The 10,710-nt window shown below is 31.4% G+C and overlaps 1 long non-coding RNA gene across 1 annotated transcript; it reads left to right on the plus strand.

Annotated features, from left to right (window-relative positions):
• Nucleotides 1-7,838: 7,838 nt before the first annotated feature.
• LOC149494755 (uncharacterized) lies at nt 7,839-10,228 on the plus strand. Its single transcript, XR_016321888.1, has 3 exons — nt 7,839-8,216; nt 8,287-8,353; nt 9,992-10,228. It is a non-coding gene; the product is annotated as an uncharacterized LOC149494755 (long non-coding RNA).
• Nucleotides 10,229-10,710: the final 482 nt, after the last annotated feature.

A 10,710-nucleotide genomic window follows, 5' to 3' on the forward strand; every position in this document is an offset into this window, starting at 1 on the left:
CCCGTCAACTGTAAATTGGTAATAAATGGAATCCAATGGCTATTGGAATCCATTGGTAAAACTTTTGTTAGTATTCTATAGTAGTTTCATTGGCATATCTGTTGGCATTTCGATGCCATATTTTTAATTTAATTATTTTTCATCGGGAAAGTATAGGTAAATGATTAGTAAAATTTTAAAAAAAAATTATTAAAAAGTCAGTGTCATCGGTAAAGTATGGGTAATCTATATGTATAATTTAAATTGGTGATCTGTCGGCAAAATTTGACGCAATTCAAATATTTTTGTTTAATTTTGTTCTTTTCCCAAAAAATCAAGACCTATTAAAAATAAAAACGTATATTTTCAATTCAGCAATATCTTTGCAAACCAAAATGCATAATTCACGAACAAACTTATATGTAGTAATTCACTAAATAATAATTAGTGCAAAAATCAAAGTTTTAAACAAAGTTAATATACTTTCCATGAAAGAATATTATGATAAAATAAAGTTATAATGATCTACTAATCTACATGGATGTCATCATCATGGCCGAACTTAGTGATCCTGCCTTTATCAGTAGCATAGTCAGTATTGGAAACAACTTTTGCAGCAATTGAGGGAGAAATCTAATATACAACTTTTGCAGCACTTGAGGGAGAAATCTAATATGAAGATGGAGGACCAGAGTGTAGTAGCAACATTATATATAGGATCAGACGGTGTGGTAGTCTGGACGATGTGGAAGGTACTAATATTTTATGGATCTCTGCAATCACATGTGATCGCTCCATAACTCTATGCTCAAGGCCTCGTGTTGCAGGACTAGATTTTTGAGCATCACTTTGGATGTGGCACTGTGTGAGGTTGGTTCAAACTATGAAAATTACTAAGATACCTCATAATCAATGCAATAGATCCTTTGCTTACTACACCCACTGGCAGACTAGATGAATATCTTTGCATTTTTTATTGGGACAGACCTCTTCACCTTCAAACTAATGTGAGGTAGCCTTCATAAGAGGCTTTGTGTATGAACCCTACAAATCATAACAACAACCAACTTCAAAGAAATTACATGCATTTAGAGGAATAAAAAGAGGAATCATTCCTTCATATATATATAGAAATTTTTATAGGTTGCTAATCTGAGCATGAAATTGCATTTAAAGATTGCCCACATATCTCCCTTAAAAATGTCCACACAAAACTTAGAAAAAAAAAATATGACTTCGGTATTTAGCAACCCAACTTTTGTGATTGATATGTAAGCTTCGATGTTTAACCCATTAAGTGATTTGGATGTTTTCTACCTTAAAATTAATTAAGTTGATAATTAAATTGCTGAAATAAACCCTTCTAAAAGTAACAGTACACATGCAGTCGTTTTCTAAAACCTGATATCTCTATTAAATACAATTGAATTATTAGGTAATTTGTCAGACATGATATATTAATTATTAGCTTCATTTCTTTTTACATGTGAGTATAGAATGACAAATGATGCAAGAAAACTTACTAAAAACCTAATAATTAGTTCATCATTATTAGTTCATTTTAGAAAGCCACAAATTAAGTGACAACTAGCAAAGACTAATATGTACAAATAGCATTATTAATATTTCATGTGAGTAAACAAGAGAAAATTACTATTACATCCCTATATAATGGTCAAATGCACTAGTTAGAACCTTTATTTCCTAAATATATGATTATGTTCCTAAGTTTTGATCCCATCAAACAATTTAGTCCTTTATCGATTTTTGGTGCATGTAGCCGTGGGTCAAACCCTAAAATAGTGGTCATATACAAGAGAACTTTAAATGACAAAAATTGACCCTAACTTTTGCTCTCTCCAAGGAAAAAAAAGAGAATAAAAAAAGAAAATCATTATAGCAAAATTGTTAACCTAATATGATATTTTCCTTTTTTTTTATGTGCACAATAATGTTAAGAAATTAATTTTTTATCATTTAATAATGTATTCTTCATCATTATAATCATCAAAGGTATAAAACCACTTTAGAATCCTAACATAATCATTTGTGCTACTTCCCTTCCAAGTGCACCAAATCTAATATCTCCAAATCGAAGAAAGTTAACCAAAAATCCAAAAAGATATCTTCTAGTGAAACCGCTGTTGCTATCAACCCCCGTAGATGATTTTGACGCTAGTCTCTCTGCAGACTATTCCATGTGTGCTGTCCCAACTACTTCTGATGAAGGATTTTTGCTAAGTGAGCGGAGACTAAATGGGTCATGTTGGAGGGATTGCCTATGAGGATGGTGAAGGACTTTGAGGAATCAAAATAAGAGCTTCACTTATATGATATAATTTTAGACGAATAGTTGATAATCTGCAATTTATTATTAATATCAGTAATTAAGTATTATTAGAAGAACTTTTTCTCTTTTTATGTATTTACTAAATACCTAGATTATAAGATATAGGTATTACAACAATATAAATTAAAGGACACGAGGAAGAAGAGATAGGAAAGGAAATGAAAATGGTTACATAGAGAAAGATAAAAGTTTGATAATTTTTGTTTATTGAGGGGTATTTTGATCTTTTCAAAGTAAATCCCATAAATATACGCAGGAGTGTATATATTCTCTCATAAATATACGCAGGAGTCTAATCATTTTTCTTCATGAAACCTAACACGTATTTAATGTTCACCAATTATAACTTCCTCGCCTAAGTTAGGTTTCAATGTATCAAAGCTTTCATAATGGGAATTCTCAGATAAATTGTTGACAGCATCAAATAGGAGGTCCTCTGGAGATTGAGAGAGGAAAGGATTGTAGGTAGCATTTCAAGCGCCGATTTGGAGGCCACCCATTAGCATTTGGAGCAAGAAATTGTCAAAGTTGGGCATCTTGGTGAGCAAGTTCATTGTGATTGAGTTTTAGTTTTGGCTATGAAGATTATAAAACAATAGAATCCAATATTGATCTGCAAAAGACACATCATAATTAATGATTTACATTAGTATAGTACCATAGGATCTGCCCTAAAAGGTTAAATTAAAAAAAAGAAAAAAAGTAAAGCACTAGAATAGATATTTCAATTATTATGATTACCCATTTCAATTAATTAATTTAATTAATATGATATATTTAAAATAATAAAAATAATATGATTATCCATTTTAATTTATTAATTTAATTAATATTATATATTTAAAAAATTAATAACTATGACTAATAAAATAATAAATATCTTAGAGAGGTTTAAAAATTAATAATAATAATAATATTAATGTTAATTAACAGTTATGGAATAAATCTAATCATATATATATATATATATATATATATATATATATATATATATATATATATATATATATATATATATATATATATATATATATATATATAAACTTCAAGAGTTGAATTAATTTTAAAATTTTATTTAAAATTAAAATTTTAAAAATTTTATTTAAATATTTATAATAATAAAAACATATATAACTAACACACATACACATATACATAGGAAATAATGGAATTTCCTAAAGTACATATAGTGAAATTTTGAATATCGTGCCACATTGTTAGTCATGACCAATTAAAATTTTTTCATTTAAAAATATAAATAGTATTTGATTAATTTTAATATCTGATATTTGATTTATCTAAAAAAATCAAAAATTTATGATTTGTACATCAATAAATATCCTATAAATGTTTAAAAATACAAATATTAATATTTTAATATTAATTAATAATTAGAGATAATTATATTTTTAATGTCTCAATTTTGCATTTTTTTTTATTTTGGTGCCTGAATGGAAACGCTACTGATTGAACGCATGAACTTTTCAAAATTTACAATCGGATGTCTATGACTGAGTTTGCAAAAAGAGAAAGTGAATCGAAAATTGTGGGACCTGCTTGCTTTATACATGGCAGCTAAAGTGGACAAAAATAGACAAATCTAACCTAAATTTTATGAAAAATGTCATTTTTAACCTCTATTTTATATTTTACTACAATTTGCCTAAAAAAGTCGTTGATACAGTCTTAAACCCATCAATCAAATGGGACGGGACCTACACATTAATCAAACCAGAAAACGTGTACGAATAAATGGGACTACCAAACTAAAATTCTTCCCAAATATTTGCAAAAAAAAAAAAAAAAAGGAAAAAGGAAAGTTAAAAAAAAAATTCTAAACTCATTACTGCAAATATACACAATCTATTCAAGTAAAAATTAATTTTCAAAAAGCAAAAAAAAATAGTAAAAAGTTGAACTAATTACATGGATTAAGTAAAAGTAAGAGTTACTACCTCCTTTTCTTCTATTATACTAAGAATGATAATCTTGAAGAAACACAGCAAAAATCTGCCCACAAGAGAATGTGTCAGCCGACGATGGTTCCCATTGTTGATTCCCATTTCCCTCTGTAAGCCATACATTCAGTATGATTCTTTAAAATCCTAAGTTTGTGACTGCCACTGCCTTATGATTTAGCTAATCTTGATAGTCAACATATGTGCCTTTCTGGGTTGAGAATGATTCTGGTTAACTTTGAAGTGTAATATCTAGTGGCCAAGAACGAAAATCTAACCATCTTAAAATAAAGTTTTAATCCTCAAGAATAATAATAACAACAACTCAACACGGATATAATCCTCAAGCAAATGTATAGGAAATAACAAATTGACAATCAGCCCCTACTAGTTTCTCAACAACCACAGACATAAAATTCGCCCCAATTTGATTGACTGTCGCCAAAGATCCGTTGCAGCTCCTTCACGAAACGATCGTCCATGGAGAGATCTTGTGAAGTAAATGACAATTTGTTTATCGGCACTAAGAATTGAGATGGACAACGGATTGAAATGGACGATGACTACTACAGAAGCTTTTGGCATTCTAATAATGTTGTTTATTAAAAAGATGATGTTTTGGTGGGTGGAGAAGGATCGTCTGAATATAGGTGTTGAATAGTTTTGAAGCTGGAAAAGAAAAAAGAAAAAGAAGAAGATGAAGTGGTTTTGAAATCTTGATCATTAATTTACCACTACCATCACATTAAGGGTGAGAGATTGAGGTTTTGGGTTGAAAGATTTGAGAAAATGAAGCACAAGATTAAATGGAGGTTAAAAACACAATTTTCATAAAGTCCAAGTTAAATTTGACTGACTTAGCTAATTTGGAATTCTTTTTATCCACGTTAGCTATCACGTGTAAAGAAAGTGGGTCTTACATTTGCCTATTCACTTTTTCGATTTGCCAACTCAGCCGAAAATACTTAATTGTAAATTTTGAAAAGTTTATGCACTCAATTACTAACGTTTTCCGATCAGGCACCAACATGTAAAAAAATATAAAATTGAGACACTAAAAATATAATTATCCCTAATATTTAAAAAATAAAATTAATCGTGTACATGTGTTTATCTATAAGTTGATTTGAAGAATTGCATTGATATTACAATTCTATTTAAAAATTGAGCTGAACTTTATATAAATATAATATTCTTTTACTATAATTATTATTTAGCTATTGTATTCACGGTCATATCAATATGAAATAATATTTTAATATTATAAAATCCAGATAATATAAGAGGAGACTTACAATCAATACTTAATACCATATAAAATATTAATAAACGAACAAAATACTAGTACTTTTTAAATTGCAAACTCTAAAATTGAAAGTCAATTTGACCCGCAACGAAACATTTTCTTTTCCCGAGATTGAAAGAATATAAGTTTGTTCTTTCTACTTGGAATCATTTATTTTTTTCCTTAGACTCTCGAAAGCTTAGCAACCCCTTTTCACTTCCTTCTACATTCTAACTGTTAGATATATTGATCAAAGATGTTCTTCTTAAGACTACTTGTTGCTTTTGTCATAATTTTTTGCTTCACAACTTTTCTTTTTGAAGCTGCTCAATAGCTAATGATGAATTTTGACTAATATTTCGAACCACTTGCTCATATATAACCATAATCTTGATTTTGAACCTTTTTCTGATTTATTATTCTCATTTTGGTTTCTTAATTACTTGTATTTGTCGCAATGGAAGGCCTTCTTAATGTAGCCAAGGCACTAGGGAAGACAGATTAGAATTTTAGCATTGATCCATGCTCCGGCCAATCGGGATGGATAAGTTCAATCAACAAACAAGATAGGAATATAACCTGCAATTACTCCTTCTCCAATGGCACCGTCTGCCATGTCATTTTCATGTATGTTTCTCTCCCCTATAGAATGAAGTAATCAATAATATTGTATTTTGTTTTGTGTTTTTAATTAGCAAAGAAAATTTTCAAAACCAATCAGGTGTGATTTGGTTGTTCTTCTTACTCATGTGAGGAGTTTGAGTCATTTTGCTTACATGTGTTTTCACCAATTTAGTGAGAGTCTAGGGGTAGAGAGAGAGGGGGATTGGGAGGAGGATATATAGGATTTAGACCTATATCAACTTTTAGAGTTATTGTTTGGAAACTTAACATCAATTTTATTATTCCAATTTCTCTTGAGGCATAGAGTTCTAAAGTCACAGAGTCTCTAAGGTATGCTTCCGATAGATTTGAGCAGGTTGCCCTATCTCAAAATAATGTAAGTAATTTCAATATATTTTAATTAATAGCAGTAACTTTGTCATATATAGTTAATTTTCTTTGTTAACTAACTCAATTGCAACTCATTGTTTCTGTGTCTTCTATATGAATTGACCTTACTCAAAACTACCTTAACGGTGCAATCCCTTCAACATGGGGCTCAGCAAAACTTGAAGTTATGTAAGTTGAAAAAATTTTAGCTAGACCGAGTCCATGGCCCCACCAATGAACCAAACCAATGAGAATAAAATTTCTTATTGAAATGAGAATATTTTTAACCATACACTGAGAAAAAAAGGATAAAATCGAAACATTCTTTAAAAAATTTTTACTGTCATTAGTTTGTTCCATAGCCAGTAGGTATGAATCCGGTCTAGGCAAGTAATTTCAATGTAAGTTAATTATCTCCTAACACATTATTGAATGCAAATCATTGTGCAAGTGCATTGTTTGATACTCATACATTACTGACTGTCATAAGAGTTAGATCTAGGAACAAAAAGGAGGACTTACCTACTCCTAGCCCATATACCATCCAATAAAATTTTTTGATTTAAAAGAGGGTATTTGTGTCAATTCATTAGAAAAAAGAGATAAAACAAAGCCAAATTGTGACCGTTTTTATTCAGATGACAATTAATTATTGATTTCGTGTATTTGTTGGGCCCATGCATCGAGAGTATATGGTATCTGCATCTTTGTCGCATGGACGTGTATTAACTTTGGTAAATTTATTATAGTATTTTGCACGTGAAATAAAAACTATATCTGATATACAAAATAAAATTTTAAAAATTTCATGGAATGATACCCGCCCTGCATCTTTGGTGCATACATATAAATTGATTGCACTCAATAATTAGGTATCTTGTTTCACGATATGCGAAAATTTACCTAGACCGGGTTCATGCTCTACCTATGGACAAAAAGAAAATGAAAATAAATTTTTTTTTATTGAAATGAAAATATTTTTAACCATAACACTTGGAAAAAAGGACAAAGTAGGAACAATTTTAAGGAATCATTGATTCTTGGTTTATTCCATAAGTGGAGCCATGAATCCGGTCTAGGCAAGTATTTTTCTCACAGGATATATAATTCTTTTCTATCTTTTACTTTTTGGATTGAAATTGAAATTGAGAAAATGAATTGTTGCAGCTCTCTTAAGGGAAACAGATTGAGAGAACCAATGTAACATCCTACTGAATCGAATCGTTGCATAGAGTCGAGTCGAGTTGGGCCGAACAAGAACCCGGTTCGAGCCATTTAAATCCAGAGTGGGGTAGAATGGGATGTAACTTAAATAAGTAAAAGAAGTGGACTTACTTGAATGAAACAAAAAGATCAAAGTATAAGGAGTAGGACTTACTTGCACTAAAATATAAAGTTTAGGTATTAAAATGTAACATATGGAAAATATAGGTACTATTTGGTAATTTTTAACACACAATCAAAGATAAATTTGGACTACACGAGACTTCCATTTCAGTTTGCCTTCTTCATTTTCTTCATCTTCATCTTCAACGTCTTCTTCATCTTCATCTTCCTCTTCATCTCCTTTCATCTTTCTCTTCATCTCCTTCCTTTCTCCATCCATTTTCATGTGATTTAAACACTAAATTCAACCTAGAACTCTATCCAAGTAAGTAGCCCTTCTTGATTTTCATACTTTTGTGATTTTTTAGATGATTTCTAAGAGTTATTATGTATAGGAGAGGGGAACTCAAAGTTGGAAGAAAAGGAAGCTAAGAAGAGGATTTAAAGCTCTTTTGGTTGAAGGTTTGATATCTCTTTTAGTTTTTCACATTTTCTTGCATGAAAACTTGTGTAGTGTGTTGATAATGAAAACATATATTGCTGAATGTTGAATTAGAGGTCTGTAAATGGTGATAAAGCATGGGATGAATTGAATGAATGAAGTAGATATTGATTTCATGCTGAACCCAGTTTGTTGGACCATTGACCAGAAACTTCACCCTGATTTTGACTCTGTTTAACGATGGAATTAGGAAGTGGTATAGAAGAGTTATTTGTTCCTCTATGTTTTATCTATCCATGAGTTTTTGAATCACCTAATTTGGAGTTATAAATTGAGAGATATGACCAAAATAGTACAGACTATGCAGGCTCGAAATCAACAGTCTGGACGGACTGGAAGTTGCTCATTTCGGTAAATATTTGCCTACCTTACCAACGTAATTAAGAGATGTGGTAGAAGACAAATTTGTATCCTAATGTGTTAGCTAACTATAGAAGGAAGAATCACCTAAATTGGAGTTATATATTGAGATCTGTGACCAAAATAGTATAACTTGTGCAGGCTGGAACCCAACAGCAGGGCAGACTGACAGTTGCTACTTGAGCTCAATGTTTGACTACCTTACCAACGTAATTAAGAGATGTGGTAGAAGACAAATTTGTAGCCTAATGTGTTATCTAACCATAGAATGTAGAATCACCTAAATTGGAGTTATAAATTGAGAGATATGACCAAAATAGTATAAACTGGGCAGGCTGGAAACCAACAGCAGGGCAGACTGGCAGTTGCTACTTGAGCTCAATATGTGACTACCTTGCCAACATAATTAAGAGATGTGATAGAAGAAAACTTTGTACCTTAAGATGTTAGCTAACCATAGAATTTAGAATAACCTAAATTGGACGTATACAGAAAGAGTTATGATAGGATTTGTGAAACATGTACAGGCTGTCTGGCAGATTTCAAGAACACATTAGAAATGATGTTGGAATGCATATGTAGATTCATTCACCCGAAAATTATTACTGCATTTTACCTTCTAAGTGAACTTAATTCAAACTAAGAATTTCCTTAATCTGAATGGTATAATTTAGTTACATAAATATTAGTAAGAATTGCATCGCGGGTGCAATAGCTAGAGTATTTCCATGCAAGTTACTTTATACATTATCAATGGTATGCATTATTCCTCATTAGATATTTTCTAAATAATTCTTGTATTATCACAATACACATAATATGCTCCATTAAGGTTAGGCAGAAACCACGTAGATAAGACTATGTCGCGACATAGGATAGCAGATCTGCGCCCCATACAGTTTGGTACTCCAGCTACAGGCTGTTGAGTGGATATGATTTATATACGGGCCAGAACAGCCCAGCCATACAGTATTCATCCAGTTTTATACAGTTCATACAGTTTTTCTTATCACTTTGGTTTCACTATAACCTTATGGAGCCATGCAGTTATGTGATTTATTATAAAGTATATACGATGGTTAATAAAAGTTGCAAAATTTATACAGCATCATGAACAGCAGGTAAAATCATGAAAGTATAATGATATGTGTGCTTATATGTTTATTGTTTTATTTCTTATTAAATTGAGATATCCACTGAGCATTATTTGCTCAGCGAGTTATTTATTTAACTCGTAGGTTTCGAGACTGGACCGTAGAGAATCAGCTTACAACTGCTGCAGTTCATCTGTGGAAGACTCAGTCTTCAGGGTAGCTATTCATTTGGATATTTTGATTCTTTCTATCCTTATCATGGCATGTACAGGGCACACAGTTGAGCCCATTTCATTTTGAAAATTAGTATCATGTCTTGTAAAAATATTAAGTACATATCTATATTTTCCTAATGTAAAAAGCAACAGCTTGACATCATAATCAGCATACAACATGATATTAGCATGAAAGGACATAGGTTCAACCAGATTGTAGCATCTCAGCTCGGTTCATTTGAGTTAACGGGTGGACCGGGAAGCGATGTTACAAATTTTGGTATCAGAGCACTAGTTTAGTTCCTCGGGCTTAAATGCATATGTCATTATAGTGTACATGCCATGACTACCCTGATGAACTAAGCAGTTGTTATTTTTATAGGAGGATGTCACAGGAAGGTGAAAGCGAGTCACACGCCTCCAGAGCTGTGGAGGGTGAGGCTCCAGTAGCACCAGGTCAAGAGGTGCTGTTAAAGCAACTTGCAGATACGTTTAGACAGATTGCAGGGGTGGTACCTCAGGCATCAGTAGTAGTAGACAGAGAAAGAAAGTCCCCACTAGAAAAGCTTAGAAAATATGGTGCAAAAGAATTCAGAGCTAGCAAGGACGATAATCCCGAAACAGCTGAGTATTGGTTAGATGGTACTT

The sequence above is a fragment of the Jatropha curcas genome, chromosome 7, assembly GCF_041381405.1.
Source record: "Jatropha curcas cultivar XTBG-Jc1 chromosome 7, XTBG_Jcur_1.0, whole genome shotgun sequence".
NCBI classification, from domain to species: domain Eukaryota; kingdom Viridiplantae; phylum Streptophyta; class Magnoliopsida; order Malpighiales; family Euphorbiaceae; genus Jatropha; species Jatropha curcas.